Source organism: Mus caroli, unplaced genomic scaffold (assembly GCF_978045245.1).
Source record: "Mus caroli unplaced genomic scaffold, Mus_caroli_1 scaffold_15, whole genome shotgun sequence".
Lineage (NCBI taxonomy): Eukaryota > Metazoa > Chordata > Mammalia > Rodentia > Muridae > Mus > Mus caroli.
Window position 1 is genome coordinate 6242485 of NW_028227270.1, and position 27449 is coordinate 6269933.

The following is a 27449-nucleotide window of genomic DNA, read 5'->3' on the forward strand; positions in this document are numbered from 1 at the left end:
CAAGGTGTCTGTTGCTGAGTTCTCACATAAAGCAAGTCAGAAAGGCAAATAGAGAGAATTACTCCCATCAAACAAATATATAAAAACACCTAATACAATTTACGAGTGCAAAGCACTTGACACTTGGTGACCTCCTCAAGCTACACCCATCCATGATGTTTTGTTGAAGTAGAGCTTTCATGTAAATTCAGAGAGAGAAACCATTATTCAAGTCATAGTACTAAGTAAGAATGTGTTCAAGGATCCCTGATCTATTTTTAGCTTATGGACACTGTTATGCATAGCCCCAAATCAGAAGTCTGTGTCCAGACATAAAATATAAGTCCCACATTGTTAGTTCTCCATAGCTGCTTCAGATCCTAGCTCTGAGCTACGCAGGGTATGAAGCTGCTGCCTGGGGAGTCACGCCACAGATCTCAAAGAAGGGAGCCTAAATCCAAACCCAGAATGCTATTTCTATCTCTGACCTAGTTAGTAAAGGAAGAGGGTGTGGTGGAAATGAATGGAAATAATTTTGGTTTTGCATGAGCTGTGTTTAATTTACCTAGATTCATGTAAAGTTGTGACTAGCATCTAGCTAGTCTCTCTAACTCACTCTCTAACTGAGCAACATTTAAAAGATTACAATATTTAAAAGGTATTATCAGAAATCACTCACTTACTAAACATGGCCTAAGTATTCTTGTGCTTATTTTAGAAATGTTTACTATAGTTGTGTGGCTATTTTTGCTTCCCTCATTGCAATACTGTTTTCATCAAATAGACATTCACTGCTTTCCATTCTCTGAAAGTCCTTTGTCCAGTGTGAGCTCTTGGGCACTGACCTTTGAAGTGATTCATAATTAAACTACTGAGTGCTGTTCCCTTATTTTTCAACCTCAGAGTTAACCAGTAACAGCTAGAATAGTCTGTGACCTATAAGATTGCTAAAAACTTTATAATCATTAGAAAACAGTGTTCTTCTCTGCAAACACACCAAATATTAAATGCCCAATTCAAAGAGAAAGCAAATAATAAGGATAATTGTTTCCTGTATATGACTGTATAATCTGAGTCTTAAACTATGTGTTAAATCAAATGGCTTATTGATTATATTTCACTGTGTCCACCAAGCACAGATATTCTTCTTGGGACAGAGATTAAGAATGGACAAGAATCTCACAGTTTTGTAACAGAATTAGATGTAGAAATAAATGAATTTAAATTGACTCTGGGAATTGTAACAACAGAACTATGGACATAATTCTGGGAAAGGGGGTGTTTATTTCTGTGAGAATGTCAAAGAAATATCCATATAACTGAATTCCTAAATGCAGGTTGAAATAATAGACTGATCATGTTGGTCTCATACACAACTCTATTATCTGCTATTCACTTAATTAATGTCTATCTTCTTCAAAAGCATCATTCATATGAAGGCCTTATTTTGACTCAGAGTATTTCCATCCATAATTAGATTCTCCATACTGTAAAAGGGGGCTTTGAGTATTTTTTTATTATTGAATATTCATAGGAAAAGTATCCCTCAAGCGATACATTCATATAACTGAGTTGGCACTGGGGAAGATTAGAAATGTTTTAGAACAAGGCAACAGGAGGACATTTCAGGATAGGGAGAGGAGTAATATGTGCAAAAAGATGGGAATATCTCTGATTATCATTGGGATCTAAGACCAGCACACACACTTTGGGAAGACTATGCTAAAAACAGAAGAACAACAGTATACAAACCACGTGCCCATGTATGAAGCCATTTCAATCAAATGTGCCCCAGAGTCATGTGATAGGAAGTCACTAGGCTTTTTAGTTTGCAAGGAACAGAAGCTCACTAGAGTTGTTTAAGAGACTTATATTCCAACAATAAACGAAAAGAAGAAACCAAAACCAATAGCCAATGGCATAACATGGAGACCAGTTAGACGTCACCCACGACTTTGACAAGAGCACTTTTGTTACCTTGATAACAGAAATCTGATGATTAATAGAAACACAATTATTTGCTGGGGAGGAAACAGAAGCACTGGTAATTAGCTGTGGTTTCCAAAAGCTAGGAAAGAAAACGAAGCACCCATGACAGTAAGATGCTCAGGCTCTAGGCTTCAAGATGTGAACCAAACAAATAACACTTGTGGGTACAATATTGCACACACACGTGCCACATCTGACCTCAAGTATAAAAATGGGTATCTGTTGTCCTTTTGAATGAGAATGAAAGAGAAACAGAGGGGTGAGTGACAGCCCAGGTTTCACAGGTTTGCAGTTGTGGCAAGGCATTTAGTAATTGTGAAAGAGGAGCCAGTAAAAGCAATCCTGCCGTAGTGAGGACCTAAGTTCACTTACTCTATGTAACTATGGCTTTGATGAGCCTCTTTCACATGAAAGAGGAACACGGAAAGCAGAGTCATAGACTTGCTGCATAGTGCTAAGGAGATGTGGCTCTTGAATTTCAACAAATTACATTTTCACTTCAACCAGGATTGCACATGTTCACAAACATTCCATAGGTGCAGTAATTTCAAATTGTGATTACAAAGCCTAGTCACATCTTGGAAGCCAAATTGTATGCAAAGTCAATACTGAATTTCCTAGACATGGGAAGGTATTTTGTTGAAAAACAATGGAAAATGGGTTAAGTAAAAACAAAAATGCCAACATCATGATGATAAGTAGGCAAACAATCTATAGATAGGTAATGATTGGTAGGTAAGTGATAGATAGACAGGTAATGATTGGTAGTTAAATGATCTATATAGATAGGTAAGTAGATGGCAAATATCTAGACATATAGGCACAATAAGAATGTGGAAATTTATTTAAAAATTCACAAATTAGAAACACAAAAGATACAATTTTTAAAACAATTTTTATTAGAAATTTTCCTCATTTACATTTCAAATGCTGTCCCGAAAGTCCCCTCTACCCTCTCCGCCCCCGCCCTGCTCCCCAACCCACCCACTCCCACTTCTTGGCCCTGGCATTCCCCTGTATGAGGCATATGATCTTTGCAAAACACATGAAACTCAAGAAGAAGGAAGACCAAAGTGTGGATACTTCATCCCTCCTTAGAAAGGGGAACAAAAGATACAATTTTTATAAACAAAAATATAATGTGATAACAAAGTAATATCTTGAAGTATAGAGCTGGAGAATTCCAGCATAAAGAAAGTTGCCTTTAAATCTTCAAAACTTGATGTGTGTTTTTTTTTTTTTCTATCATTGTCTTCCCTGGGATTTTTAATTTGCAAGGATCAGAAGCTCAGTAGAGTTATTTCAGAGAGATAGGCGGGTAAAGACAAGTAGAAAATGAGACAGTGTCTCCAACATTTCAAATTTCTTGAAGGAAAACAAAATAAAAGCATGGGGATCTAACACTCAGTGTGTTAGATAACGCACTGGTCTCATTCTGCATTACACATGATTCGGAATATTTCTGTAGGCTTAGCCAATAATCTACTGACTACAAAACAGTTACTATCATACCAATGCTCTTATTTAGTTAGTTTGCTTACCAAAGTATTTATAGAAAACCCTGACTAGGAAAGCAGGTTTGACAAGGCCGTGTTTTTCTGCAAAACTGTAGCATGCTACAAATGGCATCAAACGTTCAAATGCCGATGGTTTTATCCTCAAATGAACTGCAATAACTTTCCTGAAATCACTCCCTGGAATTTGCAACTGTTTAGAAATGGAATTTTAATTAAAGGGAGAATCTAGTACTCTGTGCTACACTAGAATGAAAAAAATCACAAAATTTCAATTTAGTTTTAGGTTGAAATGAATAACAAAAAGGAAAAAGAGAAGTGAAAAAAAACTAACATTTTTGAAAGCTTAGGGCATATTAGACGAGTTTACTTTAACATGGAAGTTAGGAATCAGAATAGCCCAATAAAGAAGAGTTGTTTAACTGACAGATTTCAGACGTAAGGGCTTTGAAACAGTTGTCCCAGTGAAGGAGAGTGTCCTCAAGGGGTTTATAGTGACAAGAACAGCATGCATTTCCCACAGCCTGATAGGCCAACATAGTGAGCAAGTGTAGTGCGATTCCACCAGCAGCCCCAAATGCAGAGGCTAGGATTAACATTTTAAAGTGTTTACATAATAACTGGTATAAGGTGAGTTCATAATGTGCACTAGCAACTATTTTTATTACATGTTTTATGTGCATTCTGGTTTTGTTTGTGTAGGTGCGCTTGTATGTACATGTGTGTATACATGTGTGTGCACATGCCTGTGGCGGTCATAAGGCTATCTTGGTGTCTTTGCTCCCCCAGTGCTGAAATTGCAAGTGTGAATCACCACACCTGGCTTTTTTTTTTAAACATCTGGAGATTCAACATAATAAGCTTCACTACCTCTGCAGTTCTTTATTACAATTTTTGACCTGATATTCTTGGCCAAACATCCTGGCATATGGGGTGGGTGCTAAGGTTTTGAATGCCACATATTACTGGACAAACTCTGAGCTAACACAGGCCCATCTGAGATTACCAGACTATTCAGGCCATGGGATACACTATCATAGATATGGCTATCCTTTGTGTTGCCTAAGAGTGCTACATGGTTTTCATTTTCATTCCTTTTTACTTGTATATGTATTTATTTATATTATGTGCATGGGTGGGCTTCCTGGTTTCCACAGAGACCAAATCATTGAGATGAGAGTTACAGATGGCTGTAAGCTGCCATGGGGGTGTTGGAAATTGAACCTGGGGCCAGTGCTCGTAACTGCCGAACCTTCTCCCCAGCCCTTTTAGATGCTTTTAGATGTTCCCCAAAGTTGTCTAATACTTCCTATACAAGTAAACCACCCGTTCACTGCCTCATTGTCAAAGGAACAAATGGTGGTATATTTGCCAAGCTCCCAGTATACTTTTTAGAAGAAACTCCATAGTTTGCATGTAATCTATAGCTTGAAATTTGAAATTTTTATAAATGTAATCATTTATAATCAGACATTTAACATTTTATTCTAAATCAGGCAAGACTGTTCTTTGTCCATAAAAAATAAAAATAAAAAAATTTAGTGGGTTGAGTCTCATGAATTAAAGACTATCTCTTGCCAAACTTGACACCCACTCTAAGTAAATCCCAGCTTTGATGGCAAGATAAAAAAACATTAGGATATTTGTGATCGCTGACCATAAGCAAATGCATCTTCCTCTGCAGGAGGGTAAAACTAATATCAAACCTCATTTGAAAATCCCTAAAGATTTTGTTCAGACACCACCCATCTTCTTCAAATGAAAAGCTGGAAGAATCAGAATAAACATATCAAAACATCTGGTTTTCATTTCCTGGAAAATGTACATTAACTTCTTTTAAGCTCAGGCAGCAGTCTTTTGAAAAAGGCTAAGAGTGATATAAAGCCAAAAATGTGTATCTCATGGGATTGTGACATGAGGTTCTGGTTTCCCATGTGCACATATGCGCACAATATTGTGAATGTGCCTCATTTCCTACAAGTGACCTATTAAGGATCCAAAGACTCTGGAAGTCTTGAGAGATTTAGGGTATAGCGACTAGTAGTTTCAAAATCCTCCAGTATCTATGAGTAACTTAGGTAGGACAGCTCCCCTAAGGTGAGAAATCAGTGTGTAACAATTGTGCATTTAGGTCTTAGCCTCAGCTCCTCCCTCTGCAGTCAGGCCCAGAACCCTTCAGCGGGACGGATGCAGTCACCATGGTTTTCCCTAATCTGCAGTGTCGAATCAGTAGCTCCTAGTCATGTATAACTTCTTGGATGACTGTGATGGGTACCCATGTGCAAGCAGCATGTAGCAAATTATCTTGTGGATCTGGTGAGGACAGTGGGATCCCAAGAATCAGAAGGCTTTTACGCATGACTCATGAGCTTGGTGAATCTTCTGAAGTGGAACAAAGAATACACTGAGTAAGCTCTTTGCTATGTGAGGAAGTGTTTGACTTTGAAGTCACACTTGACAATTCTATTTCTATTCTCTCACCACCAAAAGTGCCAACTGTATGCGAAAGAAACAATCAAAACGCAACAACCCTCCCTCAACTTCACATCAACCCAACCTACTGTCATGCTGCACTGGGCGTCTCACATTTGTTTTCTCGTTACCTGATTTGCTTCCGTCCTTGCCCTGTTGTAGTCTGCTTTGAAAGACCACAGGATGCTCCCATGATGCTCAGTCAGATGATTCCATCATGTCTTTGCTAAAAATCCTCCACTGGCTTACATCTCAGAATGAAATACAAGTCCTGTATATGAACTACAAGCTTCTACAAAGTCTGACTACATCTCCTGCCTGGCTCTGCTACCGTCTTTTCACTTCACATAGGACAGTTTTCTAACCATGCCACGGATGCTTTGTTCTTCTTCTACAGCCATCTTACCCTTGCTTTCTAGAACACAGGGATGTCATAGACTACCATAGACTACGCCTCTCCAGGGAAGCCTTACGTTGAATGCACAACTTCTAATATTGTGGCAAAGGGAAGTAGGGTTGGGAGAGGGTGGGTATAGCTGGTATTTTAATCACTCACGAGGGTGAGTTTCTCATAGCGTGATAAGCAGCCATATAAAAAGAGGTAGAGAAATGGGACCCTTTCTCCCTAGCACTGTGGTAAATGAAGATAAAACCAAGATAGTTATTTGCAAACCAGAAAAAGATCCATCAGAAACTGGATCTGCTGGCTCCATGTTCTTGGCATTCTCAATGGTCAAAACTGTAAGAAACATTGCTTAGTGGCTTGGCCTGATGCTGCTTATATTCTAATCCTAATACTGGTTCCTCAGAACCTGGTTGCCCAGAGACAAGAGAGTCTACCGGTAGACCCAAGTGACACTATGTGACCTTGCCCCCAAATTATTTATGATTGGTGAATAATAATGCTGACCGCCAATAGCTGGGGAGAAGAGGCATAGGCAGGGGTTAGGGTTCCCCAGCTTGGGGGTCAGAGGAGAACAATGAGTGGCAGAAGAAGATGTAGGGGGAGAGAGAGAGAGATAACATGGGTTAGAAATCAAGAAAACATGGCCCTGAGAGCTGCCCAATTGGAGTTAAGAGCAACCCAAATGAAACATAATAAGTAATAACTTGAAACATAGTAATATCGATAGGAAAGTAGATTCTAATAGCATAGAAACAATCAAATAGAGGGTAGATATCTGCCCAGTTCTTGTGCTGTTCAATTATTTTATTATGATTTTTATTATAAATAATAAAAGTTGTGTGCCTTTTGTCTAGGAACTGAATTGTCAAAGGCAGGGTAGAAACCTCAGGTTGGGATTAAATAAATTCTACAATACATTGTTTTTGAAATAACATTTTTTTACAGTAACCTAGACTGGCAAAGATAAGAGGTGTCATGTTACTTCCCACCTTTTATTAATTTCCTATTTCTCTCCACCAAAATCAAAGCTTCATTTTAAAAATGAGTTTTCTTTTCCTTGTTCCTTACTATATCCCCCAGACATATGCAGTAATATATAATAGAGACTGACATAAATTCATATGGCAGAGTAGAAAGCATTCTCTCATGGTTAGTAGGAAGCTAGATAAGACTTCGGAGCTCTGTTGTAGGAAGAAAGTTTCCTTACATTCAAGCTCTTTCACTTCCCCTCCAATGTTTATTTCCCTTGATTTGAATGATGAGAAAGTGGTCCAGTGCAAGTTTTGGTTTTGGTTTTGGTTTTAACAGAATTTTTTTCCATCTGGCAACACACATCTTGTTTAGCCACACTTCAAAAATTGAGACTCATAGAATGGGACATCTAGCAAAGAGCTAGGAAGCACCTATTCTAGCGCCCTGAAGACTCCTCTGATATTGTAAATGGAGGAACATAATTTGCTCGTGACATGGTCCCTTGTACAGTCTGTTTCCCACCATAAAACTGAGTTGTATGGTTGTTTTGTTTTGTTTTGTTTTGTTTTTACAATTCTCTGAACATTAAGCCAATAGACAAAACAAATGTTTTAATCAATTAAATTTTTTTTCTCTAAATATTTCTCCTACACTTTTGGCATTATACCCACGTATCAACTCATAAGCACTAAGGACTACCCAAGCAAAGAGCAAAGAGATGGAAACAGAGAAACCCAGAAGTATTTATTGTAATGCTGAATTAATCATAGACATGTGAGGATAATTATGATTACATTTTGTTGATATATAAGTTTATTTTCTACTAGTACAGTTTTTCTACTTTATTTAATGGATATAATATTCTATACAGACATTGTCTTTAATGTATGATATCTAGAGAATAAAGTTCTATTTGCTGCTTCTCTGATCGCTTTTTACATCCCAGACAGGGCAACATATACTCAACAACTTATACCCAAGAGAAACACACATTTTTAAAATTAAATTTAATTCAATTTATTTGTGCTTATTCTCTTTACATTTACTCATTGTCCCCCCTCGAAGTCACCCCTTCCCATAATCCATCCCCTATCCCTTCTTCCCCTTATCTTCTCAGAGGGTTGGGTTGGGACCCCTTGGGGATTCCCCTACCCTGGCACATCAAGTCTCTGTGAGGCTAGGCATATCCTCTCCCACTGAGGCCAGACAAGACAGCTCAGCTAGACAAACATATCCCAGGAACAGGCGATAGCTTTGGGATAGCTCCTGCCCCAGTAGATCAGGACCCACATGAAGACCAAGCTGCACATCTGCTACATGTGTGCAGGGAGGCCTAGGCCCAGCCTGTGTTTGTTCTTTGATTGGTGGTTCAGTCTCTGAGAGCCCCAAGGGTCCAAGTTGGTTGACTGTTGGCCTTTCTGTGGAGTTCCTATCCCCTGTGGAGTCGACAATCCTTCCTTTTATTCTTCCATGAGCTCCGTCCACTGTTTGGATGTGTCTCCATCTGTATGAGTTAGCTGCTGTGTGAGTTAGCCTCTGAGAAGACAGCCATGCTAGGCTCCTGTCTGCAAGTATAACAAAGTATCATTAACAGTGTCTGGGACTGGTGCTTGCCCATGGGATGAGTCTAAAGTTGGGCTGGTTATTGGTTGGCCATTGCCTCACTTTCTGCTCCATCCCTGTGCTGCGTGAGGAACACACTTTCAAAGTCACATTGCTGATTGTAAATATGGGTAAGTTGAAAGTGTCTTTTTGCTCACCTACTACTTTATTTCAAATATCTAGGTTTCCAATTACTTTATTTTTAAGTTCTAGTTATATCTTTTAGTATATGAGGAATACTTACTAAAAATCAATTTGTTGAAGAGTACAGCTTCCCTGGTATGCAATTTTTCTATTTCCTCAAACAGGCTCATTTTTCAGATCTCTATGTAAACTTTCCAGGATTATTTAGAGAAGTATGTTCTCTACTTATCTGCTGTGACTGATTTGGGGGTTGAAGGACCCATTCGCAGAGGTTGCCTATGAAATATCCTGCATATCAGGTATTTACATTACAATTCATAACAGTAGCAAAATTTCAGTTATGAAGTAGCAATCAAAATAATTTTATGATTTGGAGTCACCACAACATGTGGAACTGTACCAAATGGTCTCAGAATTAGGAAGGTTGAGAAACACTGATTTAGAGAAATAGAAGGGAAGGGAGAGGTAGATGACATTAGGTTAGGTTAGACTGGGTATATGGAAGATGATAGGAACACACATTCATATATGCTGTGATCTAAGAATTCAGGGATTCCAAAGAAGATATGAATCAAACCTCAATAAACTTAAAAGGAGACAGAAAAACTCTCATGTGATTTCTAATAAAGCACAAATATACAGCAAAAATTAATGAGGAACGCAATGCAGAATTTGAAAACTGAAACTGGTAGAGATAGAAGTAGTGACAAACGTTAAGCTGAAATGAAGCCGGCATTGAAAACCTCAGGAACCCGATTAGTTAACTCAAGGGGAAGCTGACCAGGAAAGTGGATCAAACAGAAGACAAAGTAGAGGAACAGCACTATGCAAGCAAAGAATAGTTTTCAAAAATAATTATTTTGGGGTTTTTTTGTTTTGTTTTGTGTGCACTGTGTTACCTGCACGTGTGTCTTTGTTTCTTGTGCATGTATAGAGCCCACAGAGGCCAGAAGAGGGCATGAGATCTCCTGAAACTCCCTAGAGACTTGTTGTGAGCTGCCATCTGGATTCTGGAGAGCAAACCTGGATCCTATGGAAGAGTGACAAACACTCTTAATCACTGAGCCATCTCTCCAACCCTGGAAAAAATGTTTTTTAACACACAAAAGGCATATACAGGAGCATTAGCAAACCACTAAAAGACTCAATCTTTGAACTGTAGGCTAGAAGAAGGAAAAGAATCTCAGGTCAGTGGCATAGACCATACCTACTACAAGAGTATCATAAGAGAACACTTTTTTTCAAACTAAGTAAAGACACACCCACACAGATACAAGAAGCACACTCAATATCAAATAGATAAGACCATAAAAGAAACTCCCCACAGCATATTATAGTCAAAATACTAAATACACAGAACAAAGAGTATGTGGCTGCAAAACGTGGATGGGGTACCTACAAGTCACAGAAAAAGATAACCCACCAGAATAACAGCTGGTTTATCTAGGAAAACTGTGAAAGCCAGAGGAGCTTGCAGCGATGTACTCTAAGTTCTAAAACACCTCAGATGCCAGCCTATACTGCTGTTCTCAACAAAACTATCTGCCACGGTCTAAAGAGAAAGAAAAACAAATAGGCTAAATTTATGTCACCAAACCAAGCCTTCAGAGAATACAGGAAGCAAACTTCAGACTGGAAAGAGGAGTAAACATTGCCAAGAGACCAGAGAAAGAAAGTGACGCTATAGTTACTGAAACATGAAATAGACAGAAGAACTCAAACAGGAAAAAAGCCATTCATCAACAGAAATATATATATATATATATCATTAATAATTTTAAATATCCTCAAATCCACAAACAAAGGATATAGGTTCGACAAATATATTAAGAAATACAATCCATCTATGTGCTTCTGACAAAATCAAAAACAAAAAAACACTCATCCTCCTTTCAAGGACAGGTACCACTTCAATGTGGAAATAATGGAAAAAATGTGTTGCAAGCAAACGGGACCAGACTCAAGCTGGTGTCATGTCATTATCCTAATATCTGATAAAATAGATTTTCATCCTTCTTAAAAAGACAAAATGTTATGGGGTGTTAGGAAGATAGCTCTGTCATTAAAGTTCTTGCCTTGCTAGGGTAAGGGCATGAGTTTGAATTCTCAGTTCCATTTAGAAAGCTGGTGGGGACAGTGTGCCTATCATACCAGCACTGGAGAGCAGACAAGATAATCCCTGATGCTTACGGCCAAGCCAGTCTAACCAGTCAGTGAGTTCCAAGTGCAGAGACACTCAACACAGATTGGTTAACCAATACTAAATGGTCAACCCTGAAAACATACATACAAGTAACACTGTGTGTGTGTGTGTGTGTGTGTGGTGTGTACATGTATATGCATGCAATAACAAATAGTGAAAAGGGAGCCCATGAATTTGAAAGTGAGCCAGAAGGGTTTTGTGGGAGGGTTTGGGGAGAACAGGAAGTGAGAAATGTAATTATATTCTCAAAAATAAAAAATAATAAAATAAAAAACTGAGATGATCATCTTCTGTGAATGGTCACAGATGCTCTTATGAAGATGGCACTTGTGATGAATAAAGGCTACGACGTACATAATACTTTAACCTCACCTGGTACATGTTGTTAAACTATGGGGCTTTAAAAATTCCCTGGTAAACCCTACAGAAAATACAAGATGTTCTTATACTGTACATGGGGTCACTACCATGGTGTTGCCTTTGAAAGAGACAATGAGCACATAGCAAAATATTAATAAAATCGATGTTTGAAAAGTCCAGGAAATAACTCAATAGAGAAATGCTTGTTAAAATTCTTAAACAGGTATCCCTTCCCTATTGCAGCTTCTTATTCCAAGATAGGACAGAAAAGAAGTCAACATCTTAATGCGTTTGAAGAATGCTTAGGGATGAAAGGGGGTATTTGTAAAAAAATATATATATATATATGTATATATGTGTGTGTGTGTGTGTGTGTGTGTGTGTGTGTGTGTGTGTATAAACAAGCACAAAACAACAAAAAAGCAAATGTATCTTTTCTATCAGATATCATAAAACTTGTGTTTAGAACAAGAAACTCAAACCTTTTTATCTCCCCCACCTTGTAAGACTTTTATATAAATATTTTAGCACACACACACACACACACACACACAAGAGCATGCACACAGTGTAAAACCTTTATTTGCATTCCAGTAATTCGATGGCCTGGAGCGGTGACATTTCCACTTTGGAACACTGACTCCTTTGCCCTTCAGCCTTCATTTCCTGTGCTGCAAGTATTCAAGAGTAGCCAACTGAATAAGAGAAGCTGTGAGATCGGACTCCAGGCAACAGGGAAAAGACGTCAGCAACAACTGAGAAAAAAATCCAATCAGACTTCTGTCTCTGTGTTCACTCTTCTGAATACACCCTCTTGATCAAGAGCAAAGGTTTGCCTTCTCCAATTCTCCAACATTAAAAGATGACAGAGATGGGGAGGGAAAGTAGCAAAGGTGGAAGAAGAAACAGGAGGAGAGAGAGAGGGATAGAGGTAGAGAAATGTTTGACAAAGGCACCTGACATCTCTTTCTCTCTCTCTCTCTCTCTCTCTCTCTCTCTCTCTCTCTCTCTCACACACACACACACACACACACACACACACACTCACACACATAAACCCATACATGGACACAGACTACAAAAAGAAAATGTTAATAAGCTACTAAAGATATAAGTGGGTGATTTCTCTGCCATCTTCTACATGTGAGTACTGTAGACCTGTGAGCTGCTTCAAATCCTCTGGAGATTGTTTGGGGAATTTCCTCTGAATCTTTTTGGTTAGGAGAGAACAACCATGAATTAGATGGTTTCCAAATATTACAAAGTCCTAATTTATTTGTAAAACACCAGTAAATTTTCTAACCCTCACCCCATATCCTGAAAAGCAACAAGCAGCTGAGTTCAGCCTCGGCCATTTGTTTTAGGAGGCAAACTATACTGTCCTACAGATTCTCTTCCTTCTATTCATGCACAAATGTTAGGTTTTAATTAGCACCCAATTTTCTATGTATTTATATGTTACTACACTAAAACAATTTTCCCTCCCAGTGTTACTATCAAAAGTGCTGGGGATGAAAGGGAGACAAATGTAAAGATAGAGCTGAATTGAAACAGAATGAGCAAGTTTATATTTTTTAAGTTTACATGAAAAATATCCATGTGTGTTTGATCTTGCAGACTAAGTATATCTGGGTGGAAACGATGCAGAAGGGATTTCAGCTTTGAGTTCTCTATCTAGTCCAGGCACAATGACTAGCACACTTTACAGACAGCAACTAAAAGCCACTGGCTTCCTGTCCTTCCTATCACCTGAAAGTTATGAGCCACTAAGACTCCCCCACAGCATGTATACATCTGAGCCTACAGAAACCCCAGAAACCACGTGTTTAGTGAACCTGCATTAAGTTCTGCCTAGCTGATAACTTAACCCACAGGATCTGAAGCTCAAGGACTATATGGCAGGGCGTGGCCCGATTATCCTTTAAAACAACCAGATTTGCTCTCCATATATTTTCCAACAATAATTATGTGGCCAGATATCCACAAATGTAGGCACCATGAGTATTCACTTATAAAGTTCATAAAATCAAACCCAATAAAGGTACAAAACATGCCAAATTAAAGTGGTGTTATTTACTAAATCTTTATTTATTTATTTAACTTACTCACTTTACATCCATCCTGATCTCTGCCCTCCCCTCCCAGTCCCCCTCCTCCCACAACCCCTCCCCCATCCCTTCTGCTCCTCAGAGGGAGTGGGGGCTCCCCCTAGATATACCCCTGACCCTGGTATATCAAGTCCCTGCAGGGCTAGGTACATCCTCTCCCAGTAAGCCCAGATAAGGCAGCCCAGTTAGGGGACCAGGATCCACAGGGAGGTAACAGATTTAGGAACAACTCGCCTGCTCTAGTTGTTGGGGGTCCAGCATGAAGATCCTGCTGCACATATGCTACATATGTGCAAGGGCCTAGATCCAGCCCATGTATGTTCATTCAATCTCTTAAATATGAGAGTATCTAAACTGACCTTATTCTTTTGTTTTCTTTTTAATCCTTTTTTTTTACAGTCCAGACTTTATCCCCATCCCAGTACACCCTCCACATCCCATAACTCCTTCCCCCCTCCCCCAACTCCTGTCTCCACAAGGATGTTCTCACCCCACCCCCACCCCTTCCTGTCATACTTCCCCACGCCCTGGGGCCTCCAGTCTCTTGAGGGTATTCTAAGAGACATATTTTGATCAGTAAGGAGAGGGCTGTGTTTGTATTCAAATGCTGGCTGCAGATGTCTTTCAAATTCTTATCCCAATTCTAAGTTTTCGTTAACAACAGCAGATATAACATTTAGTTTTCTTGTGTTAGCTCTTTCCTAGGTCTTTGATGCAGGGGGATTTTGTTCATTGCAGACTGATACAGAGCTCCAACATTCCAGTATAACTGCATTCCAGGTGTGCCACGTTCTTCTGTTTATCTAGAAAGATCCTGAGGTTTGTTTTCTAAAAACACTTAAATGGATTTCATACTTCTTGCTGCTTGGGAGCATCTGCAACTGGACCTTCCTCTACAGTGATCTGGCCAGTGCAGGTACCTTCTGCAGTCTTAGTCATGGACAGGAACTGAATACACAGACTCAGTGTACAAGTCTGAGAATCTTACTTCCTTAAAGGAAGTACAGCTCTCCTTGTCTCGTTTTATCTCCTGAATTTTAAATTTAATCTATACCAATAGTTTATTCTATTTCCCCGGCCTTCTCTTGGAAATTTATAGCCCTCTACTGTTCTTAAAATACTGCTAAACTGAGCTGGGCATGGTGGCACAGGCCTTCTGGGCCAGCGCTCAGAAGGTAGAGGCAGCTAGATCTTTGTGCGTTCCAGGCCAGTCAGGGTTACAGAATGAGACCCTATCTTAAAAACAATTGACAGGAGTCACGTGGCCAGAAGTTATTTTCTTCCAGCTTCCAGATTCTGTTTACTGATCCCTCCCTCTCATGACTTTCAGTGGCTCAGGATCCTGCATGCTGTAATTCATGCTTGTCACAAGACAATGGTACCCAACCACCTCATTCAAAGTATAAGCAACACACAAGAGTAGTAACATGTATGTCACTAGTTCCCTAAGACCAGCTGTTGAAATTCTCATCAACCAGACAAGCGAGATGGCTTAGCAGGTCAAAGTGCTTGTTGAACAGCCCTGACTCTCTAGGTTCATTCTCTAAAACTCATGTTAAAGGAGAATGGACTCGTGAAAGTCATCCTCTGATCTTCCCATATGGATCCGGCATGTAAATCCTACACATACTCACTTATACACACAGTAATTAATAAATAATTAATAATAATATAATAAAGAAAGAAATGAATAAAAATAAGTGGAAGAGAGAAAACTAAATAAATATATAATAAATATTATTGTAACTTTACCCACAATCCCTATTTGACTCATCACTCAAGTAAAGGTTGGCAAAACCACCATATTAAAGCCAGTCTATTCCCACACTACTGTGTGAGACCTGGAAATTGCATCTGTCACTTGTATTTTCTCTGGCCCTATTTACAACCATGTCCCAGTGTGTGAACTTGGTTTTCTTGTTGAATCTTCACTTTGTCTTTATTTCCTTTGTGCCCACAGCTAAATCTGCAATTTAATTCTATTCTGTCATGTTGTTGATTTGTTGTTTTTCTCTTCTTGTCTTTAAAGTTCTAACTACAGGGTCATGCTCAAGGGCCACAGTTTATACTTCTTGTGCCTCACCATCACTTCTTTTGTTGCTATGGAGATAATGTTAGAGACGTGCTTTAATGGGTAGTTATCATTTTACTGAGGAAAGATGAAGCAATGAAAATAGACTTTCATTCTTCAAAACTCTGCAAACATGCAGGAAGGGATGCCAGAAGGTGGCATTATTTAATATTTGTAGACTTATTGAACACAGAGCAGATATTTGACCACTTTCCAATAGGGCTTCATAACCATCTCTTCTACTCAAAAAGAATAACATTTGTATGTTAATGTTCAACTCATTGGAGCTGACTAAATCAAACTATTGTCAAATATCTTACTATAATTTAGTGGCATAATCATTGTGATGGTTATACCTGGAAACCAGGGATGGTAGATATTTTATTGTGCTCACACAAATGACAGTCTTATTTGGAAGACAGAAAGAGTAAAAGAAAGGGGAAGAGAGTCAGATGCTTATTGTTTAATTTTGGATGTCACAGAGAACAAGAAACCATCTCAAAATTGTTCCACTCAATTAATGATCACAGAGAGATTAAGAATAAAGGCAGGTGGTGTTCAGCTTGGGTCTGCTCATCTTCCTCATCATCTGTAGATGGGTTTTCCATACCTCAGCTTCTAAAACTCAAGTTTGAGGTTGCAGCTTCTGATTCCTCAAAGCGGACTGTCTGTATCATATGCTTTTATTACACTCTGCTTACCCCTAGCTAGACACATAAACATGTCATTATTCATTATGACAAAGATAGAAAGGTCCAAAGTGACCAGCAGAAGATGGCATGAGAAACACCTGCAGGGAACTATAGTAATCAAACTTTACAGTGCGAATGTAAGTTAATATAGGAATGACCAGGAATTGTGATTCATGTCTGTGCTCCCAGATCTTGGTAAGTGAAGGCAGTTGGACCAGATATTCAAGGTCATTCTCAGCTAAATTATAAGTTGTGGGTCAGCCAAGGATAAGTGAAAACCTGTGTTTAAAACAAAAATTATAGTAGTAAACTTTGATAATGATAAAAAATAGATTCAAAAAATATAGTAAGCATAGTATGACCAAATTTTTATAAATATCCACACTGCACTAAATAAGAATCAAGGATTGTAACTGTTACTAATACATGTTATCATGTAATGTTAAGACTACACATTAGCTTCATTAGGTAACATTTATATTTATATTGAACATAGATTTCTTGTCTCAGAAGAGGAAGGACAAATATTATTGAAGCAAACATTTTTCTCAGATAATTGGTGAATTAACCAATACATTCTCATTCATTCAATAAAATGACTCAAAAATACTCCACGACTTATCTTTCTAGACTATCCACATAGTTATAAAGTTAATTATCTCAAGATGTGTACTTTTCTGCTTCGGATAATAATGCCATTCTTTTCATTTTTCTTAGGGAAAAAAACTAGCTTGAAAATGATTCTTTTAAATTAATTAACAAATTAACTTTACATCCCAAACAGAGCTTCCCCCTCTTTCCTCTCCTCCCTCTATGCTCTCTGCCTTTGTCCTCAGAGAAGAGCACACCTCCCAGGGATATCAACCTGCCTAGGCTTATCAACTTGCAGTAGCACTAGGTGCATCTTCTTCTACTGAGGCTGGACAAGGCCATCCAGTTAGGGAAAAGGGATTCAAAGGCAGGCAACACAGTCAGAGACAGCCCCTGCTCCTGCTCTTAGAAGTCCCACAGGAAGAACAACTTGTCCATTTGTTACATATGTATAGGGGGACTAGGTCCATCTTGTGCATGCTCTCTGCTTGGTGTTTCAGTCTCTATGCGTTCCTAAGTGCCCAGGTTAGTTGATTCTATAACTTTTCTTGTGGTGTCCTTGATCTTTCTGGCTCTTTCAATCCTTCCTCCCCATCTTCCACAGGATTCCCTGAGCACTGCCTAATGTGTAGCTGTGGGTCTCTGCATCTGTTTTCATCATCTGCTGGGTGAGCCACTCGGATGACTGCTATGCTAGCCTCCTCTGTCTGCTAGTATAACAGGGCATCATTGATAGTATCGGGGTGGGCTCACTCTCTATCATGGCATTGGGCTCAAGTTGGGCCAATGATTGGTTAGCCCTTCCCTCATTTTCTGTTTCTTCTTTATCCATGCACCTCTTATAGGCAGGAAAAATTATGGGTTGAAGGTTTTGTGACTGGGTTGGTGTCCCCATCTCTCCATTGGAAATCTTGCCTTGTTACAGGAGGTAAAAGATTCATATGAAAAGGAACTTTAAAATGAAACCCAGGGGTTCTCAAAATCCTAATGTATGCTACATGCCATTCCTAAATGCCAAGTACAAGCTCCCTGGATCTTCTGGAACAGTGCCCACCCCTGAATGCACAGAAACTCATCTGGTTGCTTGTTTATTTGCTTTGGTTTGTACAGCACAAGTTATGAACTGGAAAGCTGTTGGCTCATACCTTTTCTTGCTTGAGTTAATTAGATCAGATTTGTTGCTGAAAGGTTTTTTTTTTCTCCAATTAGGAAGAACTATTTACTAATGACTCTGCAATGGAGACTGTCTCCTAGCAGGTCTTGATGTTATGAAGGCTTCATATTCAGATTTACTCGAAAGATAGAGAACCACAGCTTGAAAGAGGAGTTAGCATCATCATACCAGCACCCTAATTGGGAAATAAAGAAAGGAGGGAGAAAGGAAGAAAAGGAGAGAAAGGAGAGGGGGAGGGAAGCCATACTGAAGGAGAGTCTAGATGCATGGAACTGGACTATTACTAACCTGACCTTGATATTTGACACAAAATTAACCTTACAAACAAACAATCTCATCTTTTCTTTAAGGTAGAGTACTATCACTAAGTCTACTTACCATGGACAAAATGGTCTGATGTCTTATCAATTCCTTGCACTTCCTGCACGAATTGTGTTACTATTCCTTTGAGTCCTGCCTTTAATAATACTTTACTTTCACAGTCCAGTAGACAGAAACATAAGAAGTAGAAAGGAATGGTAGCTGTTCATGCTCTGCTTTCTCATACAACTTCTACATACTCACATCCAGGTTTGGTTTTACTTTATATTTGCCTCTACAAATAGCTGCCCTTCAATGAGTGATTTATTTATTTTTTAAGGGGTCTGTGTGTGTGTGTGTGTGTGTGTGTGTGTGTGTGTGTGTGTGTGTTACAGTAAATCTCCAACACAAATAAGCCCAGTCAATGAAAACACAACTCAGTTAAAATGAATACATGCTGTGTGCCTAGATTGGGCAGATCTACCACTACACTACCATCTTCCCCATATAAGAGACCCCTTGTAACTTGTGGTTTCTCCAGGCCAGGTGCTTCTGCTCCACTTCACTCTAATCGCCTGAGTGCTGACTCATTCCTTATTCACAACCTCTCACAGGAGAGCAGAATTAACATCAAATACAATTAGCCCCAGAGCTATCCGAAACATATGTGTATCTGCAAGTATGCCACATGTGTGTAGATAGCTGTAAAGGCCAGGAAAAAAAGTATTAGCTTCCCCTTGATAGGAAGTTATAGGTGGTTTCCAGCTGCTCCACATAGATGCTGGGAATTGAACTTGAGCAGCTATCTAGTGAACTTGGATCCCTGTAAGAGCAGCTATCTTGTGAGCTTACCCACTTAGCCATCCCTCCAATCTCAATTAGTTTGTTTTTTTTTTTTCTCATGACACTTGTATTTATTATCTGTATGTCCTCCAGACTTCTTGAGCAAATTGTACACAGTCTCACTGGATGAATAGTGGGAAATATGTGACCCAAGGAGATTGGCACATGCTTTATTTTGTACTTCTCATGACTCTGAAATGGAGAATGGCTCCTAACAGGTCTTGGTGGTATGACGGCTCCACACTTAGATTTAGTCAAAAGATAGAGAAACCCCAGCTTGAAAGAGGAGTTGGTTAGCAACATCATACCATATCATGTGGATGATCCTTATGATGGACACAAGCTTGTCAGTCATACAGCACATTGTGTGTCGTTTGTCAAAGAGGCTCTTCTTTCAGTATTCGAATGGTGGCCACTGCCACTCTATTGTAATAATGTCTGTTACATTTATTCATGTGTGAATATTCACTTATTGTGTATTGCTTATTCTCTCCCAACTCCATCCACCAAAAGGGGGAAAAAAAGTTTCAGGAGAACAGGACCTTCTTTAGTTCATTTACATTGCTGAAAATTATTTGGGCTACACAGTAAGTGTATCCTCTCTGAAAGCAAGAGCCACTAGACTGTCTGGAGAGACTTCAGACAGCCATGGGAATGATCTTTCCTTCTACCCAATCCTGCTATTTCTTTCTAGACCAGTGGTTCTCAACCTTTCTAATGTTGTGCCCCTTTAAAACAGTTCCTCATGCTATGGTAAACTACAACCATAAAATTATTTTGTTGCTACCTCAAAACTGTATTTTGGCTACTGTTATTAATCATAATGTAAATAAGTGATATGCATTCCCCCAGTGGGGTTTTAGTCCTCAAGTTGAGAACCACAATTGTAGACATAGTCAATGTCAACAGGAAATTAGACATGATGGATCGGTTTTATTAACCAACAGTACAAAGTCTATAACGCTATTATACTATGTCCTACAGTAGTCCTACATCCTCATGAACAGGATATTAAAAACTTATCTTAAACAAATATTCTGAAAAAGGCAATATAACTTCATAAATTACTGAGCTTAAGTGTTTAATTACATGCCCATGAAGTTAGCACCATTGCTAAAATGTTACTTTGCTCCTTTATGGTTCAACCCTAGCAGATATTATGTTAGAAGGCATGAAGTAAATGAAGAAAGGTCATAAATCTTGTTTATTAAAAACTGTACCTAAATTAACTGTAACTGTGAGGATTTAAGAACAAAAGTTTTCTGGGCATATATAAAACTCAAGCTCTATGCCTGAAAAATGTCACAACAAAGTCTTAAATTGTCTTTTTTTAATTTGGCATCCGAAATTTTATCTGAAAGGTCATTTGATTTCCTGTAAATGCAGCTCTATGGAGTGATCCCAATAATAAGCAACACATTCAGTGGTCGCCAGCTATTTAGTGTCACGCTGTATTTCAACAAAAGCCAATACATCCTGTGTGACAGGAAAATGGGTGGAGGACCTTGTGTATCGAACTTCCAGAAACCCTTGTTTGTAAGTCTGAGATTTTGTGTCACAGTGTGACCATCCAAAAATTTTTGAGCAGGTCGTGGATTATTTTTTTCTAGGAAGGTTATCTTCATAGAGCACATCAAAGTTTCTTTCTTTTTAAAAATATGTAATCAAGTAGCTGGTAATCATACCAACATGAAAGATTATTAAAGAAAAGAAGATGCTTGATATCGACTGATAAGTATTTATGAATCTATATGTAGTAAGACAGCACATAGTCACGACTCATAAGAATTATTATTATAAATTATGTATGTGTGTGTGTGTGTTATCTATGTATTATTCCAGTGCAAAAGGAAATTGAAACACAAGGGGGTTTTTTAATGTCTCTTTTCTGAAGAGTTTTGAAGTGCCTAAATAGCAGAAGAGGCAGATCCTAAAGATAAACAGATTTAAGGGGTTTATTGTATATTACTGTCAGCAGATCATATGGTTGGTAGTTGCAAGTCAAAAACAATAGTAAGATTAGGGCATTCTTTCCCTTACATCCTCTCTCTATCATGATTGGGCCTGTGTCCCTGGCCATCTGCCCTGCTGTCACTTCTCCCTGTCCTTGTAGTCCTTTTATCAGCTCAGCCAGAAGAAATGAATGTGCTGATTGATATTCCCCTTGACCCAAGATGTTTCAGAAAACTGAAACAAAAACTGAAGAGTTACAGATCCTACTATTGTGTGTGTGAGCATTTCAGAACCCTTCTGGTTCAGCTACACTGAAATCTCCCAAACATTCTTTTCCTTGCATTGTCTTAGAAGAATATGATTCCCTCTAAGTGGAGCAAATCCCTACCTACCTCAATGACTTGTCTCACGAAGACATCAGAGCTCAGTTCACAGGCTAGCATACTCTTGCTCTTTACAACTCTCTCTGGCTGTCCCAGCAATTGAAAGGGGGGCTTCAGAGTATGTGATGATTAAAGAACCATGAGAATTTCTAAAGACAAAGGTATTCCAGCTGAGAATTCGTGACCCTACATAGTTTTTGAGAGATACAGTAACTGTGCCATGAGGTAGCAGAACCTTAGTCACTGAATGCCCTTTCTATAGCAGAATGCTCTGATGCCTGTATTTCCTGTTTGTAAGTTTCAAATCTTTTAAAGCATGATTTTGTGATTTTCTTTTCTTCTTCAACTTTATTGATACTTTGACAAAAGAAGTAAAAGTAGCTACAGAGGGGCATAGTATCGTGATAATAATTGTTCACTGTTTCTGAATTTTCTCCATCTTCTGAAAGTATTTTGGAAACTGTTCTGTGAAGTAACATTCAATCAACAGTGTCACTAGGTGGAATATAGTAGCTAATTCCCTAGGTGGGCTACAATACATCTCTTGACCTTCAAGGAAGGTGAATGTATATGCAACTTTAAAATACAGGAAAATCAAATTCACAGGGGATTAATAATAGTAAACTATTTTAATGCCATCCCATGTTTATATGCTGCCAAACACATGTGCTTTTGAGGACACTGTCAGTGCCTTTTGACAAGATGGTTTCTTTCTTAACATGAGAACAAGATCTTCCCACAAATGTAACTTAGAACAGCTTATTTTAAGGGCATATTGGAGAAAATGTGGTGGATTCATCAAGATGAGAAACTGAGTTTGATTTTACAACATGTTCACTTTATAGAATTATTTTTATTGAAACACTGTCAGAATTTTAGACAAATGAGCTTCTACTAAAATCAATTCTTATCTAATTGGTCAATGAGATGTGTAGCCAACTGTCTGCTGTTGTCTATTTCAGGATGTGGGCCAACATGGCAACCAAATCTTGACCTCACTGAAGATCATTGAGAGGGCTCTGGCTCACCGGAGTTAAGGGTCATGTGGGGGACTTCATGGTTTTGGGGATGTAAATCTATTGCTAGTTACATATAGGCACCTTCAGAAATCTCCTCTAAAATGACTTCTGTCTTGAATTAAACATATTCCACTCAATGACCTCTGGATTACAAAGATCTGAAGTTTAGAGGGAACTGGTACAAGCACCATTACCAATATTCTGAAGTATAGAAGACAAAAATCAGGGCCAATAGAAAGCCTTGGCCAGTTCAGTCTTATGACCTCATGGATAGTTGTCCCAGCCTTTTAGGAAGAAATCCTTACATATGTAAACAAATATCAAAACCACTGCAGAAAAACCAACCCCCATGAGAGGAACTGCTTATTCTCCACATGCTGCCCTGTCTGCCTGTCTATTCTTTCCCTTTGTCTGCCCTGTTGTGTGCTATAGGGGAAACTGAATCCTATGAATGGTATCATCTAGGCTCCTTTGATCTCTAAAGTTAAGACAATAAGAGCCACTGGCAGGATATTGGAGACTAGAAAGGAAAGGAGAAAGGTGTTTCTTATGCCCTTGCTGAGTCTCTTCTTGTAGGTCTTTATCCCATTCTAGCACGGAAGGCTGCCTGGGACTGTAAAGACAGCATCAGCTGAACAGAAATGCTCTTCCCAGGCTTTGACTCTCACTGCTGTTACTAGGTAATGAGTTAGGCACTAGCAGACCCAAGGGACATTAGGATGGAGCCTCTCGCATGTAGATTATAAAACCAGTGATTAAAACAATAAAACACATGTTACTGGTTACAGGTATGGGGCATGAGTCTTCTCTGGTCCCAGTAAGAAACGTGACATCCTGAACTTCTCAGAAGCTCATTAATTGATAGCTATCTAAATCTGGTTACAAGCACCCTTAACTTTATACCTATCAATCTTTACAAACCAGTGGCTTCTTATTAACAGCCACTTCAAATGAGTCTGCCCCTCACCTAGACAGGCAAATTCTCCTTAGGAAAACTGTCTGTTCTAGGGAGTTTAGTGAAGGCCTGTCTGAAATGTGAATTGGCTCAAAGGTCTGTCTGGTCCTTCTCTCTCTCACCATTTTAGGGTGTCATGCTTTATTCTGTAAATAAGCTCTTCCTGGTTTCTGGATTAGTTTGTGTTTCAGGTGAATTCTTTCAGCAAAGGTAACAAGGGATGGAAGGGGTCAAAGGGAGATGCTGAGAGGTCCCAGAGAGGATCTCATTACAGAGGAAAATGTCCTTAGAACTTCCAAGGGAAGCCACATGGTAAAAGAGACTCTGACTCGTCCTAGTAGTTGTCACTACTAAGAGAAAAATCTCAGGAGTGTAGAGGCTCCTTAGGGAGAAGTCCCCAAAAGTAACTTACAAGGAGTCTCATTGACTCCCTGTAACATTTAAAAAGCAAAGGAGAATTGGTAGCTCTTTATGTGGTCATAAGTACTCAGCATGAAAGTGCAGGAAGAGTTGAGTGACTAATAGTAACACAAAACAGAAAAAGAGCTAGACGGGATGGTGACAGCAATGTCATGCCAGCTATTGCACAGTGTACTTAAATGGGCACCAGTAAAGTTGGCCATTAAAAATAAAAAGTAATGCACACTAATAGGCTTAAGCAACAGCCACAAGAATCCTACAGCCCCCATCCCACTAGCTCTCCCCAAATATAAAAGGAACAACACTGAGTCTTGCTTCCTCCTACTTCCCTGGTTATCGAGTTAAAGGAAGTCATTACCTGGCTTCATCTTTCCAAGTTAAGGCCTTGTTTTCCATAACACTGAAGGTAAGTATAAGGGGTTCCCATCTGGAGCTATGAAGCAGCTGAGGGTTTAATATTTCTCTTCAGCATTGGCCCTAAATGCCAAGTCTCAGAATCCAAGCAATCTACTCACACCACAGGTTCCAGTGCCTTCTACCAGCACAGCAGATGCCAAGCTATCTGGATCTAGCACTGACAGCCCCTTTCTCCCTTGCTTCAGTGTCTACTCTCCTCAGTGAACAAGGAATATTGCATCTCATGGATCCAGAGGCAAGGTTGATGTCTTTAGTGGGCAATGAGTACCTACAGAATAAAGTGTTATTCATCCTCCCCTGTAAGATACTAAAAATCCATATACCCTTCCATGGGCATTTTGTTCCCCATTCTAAGAAGGAGCGAAGTGAAGGAGTTACAGAAACAAAGTTTGGAGCTGAGACAGAAGAACGGACCATCCAGAGTCTGCCCCACCCGGGGCTCTATCCCATATACAACCACCAAACCCAGACACTATTGCATATGCCAGCAAGATTTTGCTGACAGGACCCTGATATAGCTATCTCTTGTGAGGCTATACCAATGCCTGGTAAATACAGAAGTGGATGCTCACAGTCATCTATTAGATGGAACACAGGACCCCTGAAGAAGGAGCTAGAGAAAGTACCCAAGGAGCTAAAGGGGTCTGCAACCCTATAGGAGGATCAACAATATGAACTAACCAGTACCCTACAGAACTGTGTCTCTAGTTGCATATGTAGCAGAGGATTACCTAGTTGACCATCAATGGGAGGAGAGGCCCTTGGTCTTGTGAAGATCATATGTCCCAGTACAGGGGAATGCCAGGGCCAGGAAGCGGGAGTGGGTGGGTTGGGGAGGTTATAGGGAGCTTTGGGGATAACATTTGAAATGTAAATGAAGAAAATATCTAATTAAAAAAAAAGAACCCATATATCTTGGGGTGCTAGTCGGAAGGAAAGAACTTTTTGAAACTGCCATCTTCCCAATCACCATTTGAGATGTGCTTCCCATTTATGTCTGCTTACACTAAGTAAGAATAGCATGATTCATCTCTGGCCCTTTCTGATGCAGACAGCAGATGCCACCCATGTGTGGAGACCTCTGGGAGACGCTTGAGTACCACAAAAAGCATGACTAATGGCTTAGTCAGTAGTTGGTATAACTTTTAATGTAGAAAAGAGTAGCTTCTTTTGCCTAGACAAGAACTAAAACCTCCTGCAGTAAAGCCTTGTATTACAAGCTCAAGAGGATAGGCTGAAGCCAGAGGAGAAAAAGAAGCCCGGTGCCCCTGAAGAAATGATAAGATGGGAGAAATAATTATTCCTCAAAGCGGTCACTTGCAGTCCCTCACTGTGGAATCTGCTGCCCCTACTCTTTCCATCCGCCTTTTCCAGAAGCAAAAAGCCTACGCCTCCTCGCCCTGTCGCTTGGCCACTCTTACTCTCTATCTCTAAAGGAATCCTCCCTCCATCTCACCCGATGTAGCTGCTTACAAACTTCCATTGCTAAACCTGTCTGCCTTTGGACCTCAGACTCAGCAAGGATGACTGTTGCTCCTTTTTCTTCCTTCATCTCTACCCAGCAGCTATCCAGAGCTGCAGCTAGCTCCTCTGTCCTGTTGTGTTTTCTCTAATAAAATTGTCCTTGAGGTTCCTTCTGAACCCATTTTTTTAAAAAAAGTTATTTTATATATGAAACTAAGAGCCTACAAATGTGTCCGTTTCTGAGGCTTAAGAATGAGAGCAGTTCTCGGCCCAACATTTTTATCCAACTGTTCCCCATTCCCACCTACCTCTATAAACATCTGTATTGAAGAATAAGCAGTCTCCCTGTTGTCTATAGTTTCTCATCTCTGTCTGTAACTGCAATTCCAGGTGATCTGGTGCCATCTTCTGATTCTATGGGTACCAGGGTGCACATACATACATGCAGGAAAACCAAAAATACACATTAAATGAATGAATGAATAAATAAATAAATAATATATAAAACTTTTAAAATCAGACAGGATTCTAACTTAGCTCAAGCTCAGCCAGAGGTACATAAAATGATGCCCGTCCAAGAAAAGAAAACAAACAAATGAAAATACAAAAAGAAGGGGAAAGTCTTATTTTGATGACTTTATAGTGATAGATTTTAATAAACTTTCTTCCAGATCAAAAACCAGTGACATGACTATAACATGCAACAATTTAAAAACCCACTCACCTGCTTAGAGTTGCTATCGGGTGCTTCAGCTGTGCTCCCTAAAGGGAAGAATAATATCTACTACCACGACTGTGTTATAAATAAAAACAGAATAATCAACAAAGTTCCTTCCTGAAGTTCCACTCAGTACTATTAGAAGGCATATCCTTTCAAAGTTTACTTTCTAAACAAAGATATCCCAAAGCTGGCTTGATTTCTTAAGGGTCTTTGAGATCATCTGCTCCTGCATCAGCCAGGAGCGATGCAAAACATCGACACAACTGCTATTGTCATTTCTTGAGGTTTCCAAACGCCACTTTTCATTCCAAAGGCTTCCAACAGGTTGTACACAATGAACAGGAAACAGATGCGTCCTAGTGATTTATTTAAATATTTTATGGGTATTTACTCCAGACGGAGAATTAAAATACCAGCTACCCACAGAATGCAAATTCTGTACAAGAAATTCTCTTTAAAATGTTCCCACCTTGTCGGTTCACAGACTAAACAACAAAACATGAAACCTCCAAAGCCAAGTTCCAGTCCAGATTGCATTGATTGCTTTTGTGTCACTCAGTGTCTTAAAGGTATAGTAAGTCAGAAACGTTTATTTCTAATGGGGAACCTGGGAAAGACTTAAAATTTGATAGAATAAATTCAGAGTTAATTTTGAAATATCACATGTACTTATAGTACTGCTTTTTTTTTCCTGTGA

At 39.2% G+C, this 27449-nt stretch overlaps 1 long non-coding RNA gene across 1 annotated transcript; it reads right to left on the bottom strand.

Moving 5' to 3' along the window:
• Positions 1–8485: 8485 nt before the first annotated feature.
• On the bottom strand, positions 8486–26842 carry LOC115029095 (uncharacterized). Its single transcript, XR_003834671.2, has 4 exons — positions 26756–26842; positions 26340–26445; positions 9978–10108; positions 8486–8897 (listed from the first exon to the last, which is right to left on the bottom strand). It is a non-coding gene; the product is annotated as an uncharacterized LOC115029095 (long non-coding RNA).
• Positions 26843–27449: the final 607 nt, after the last annotated feature.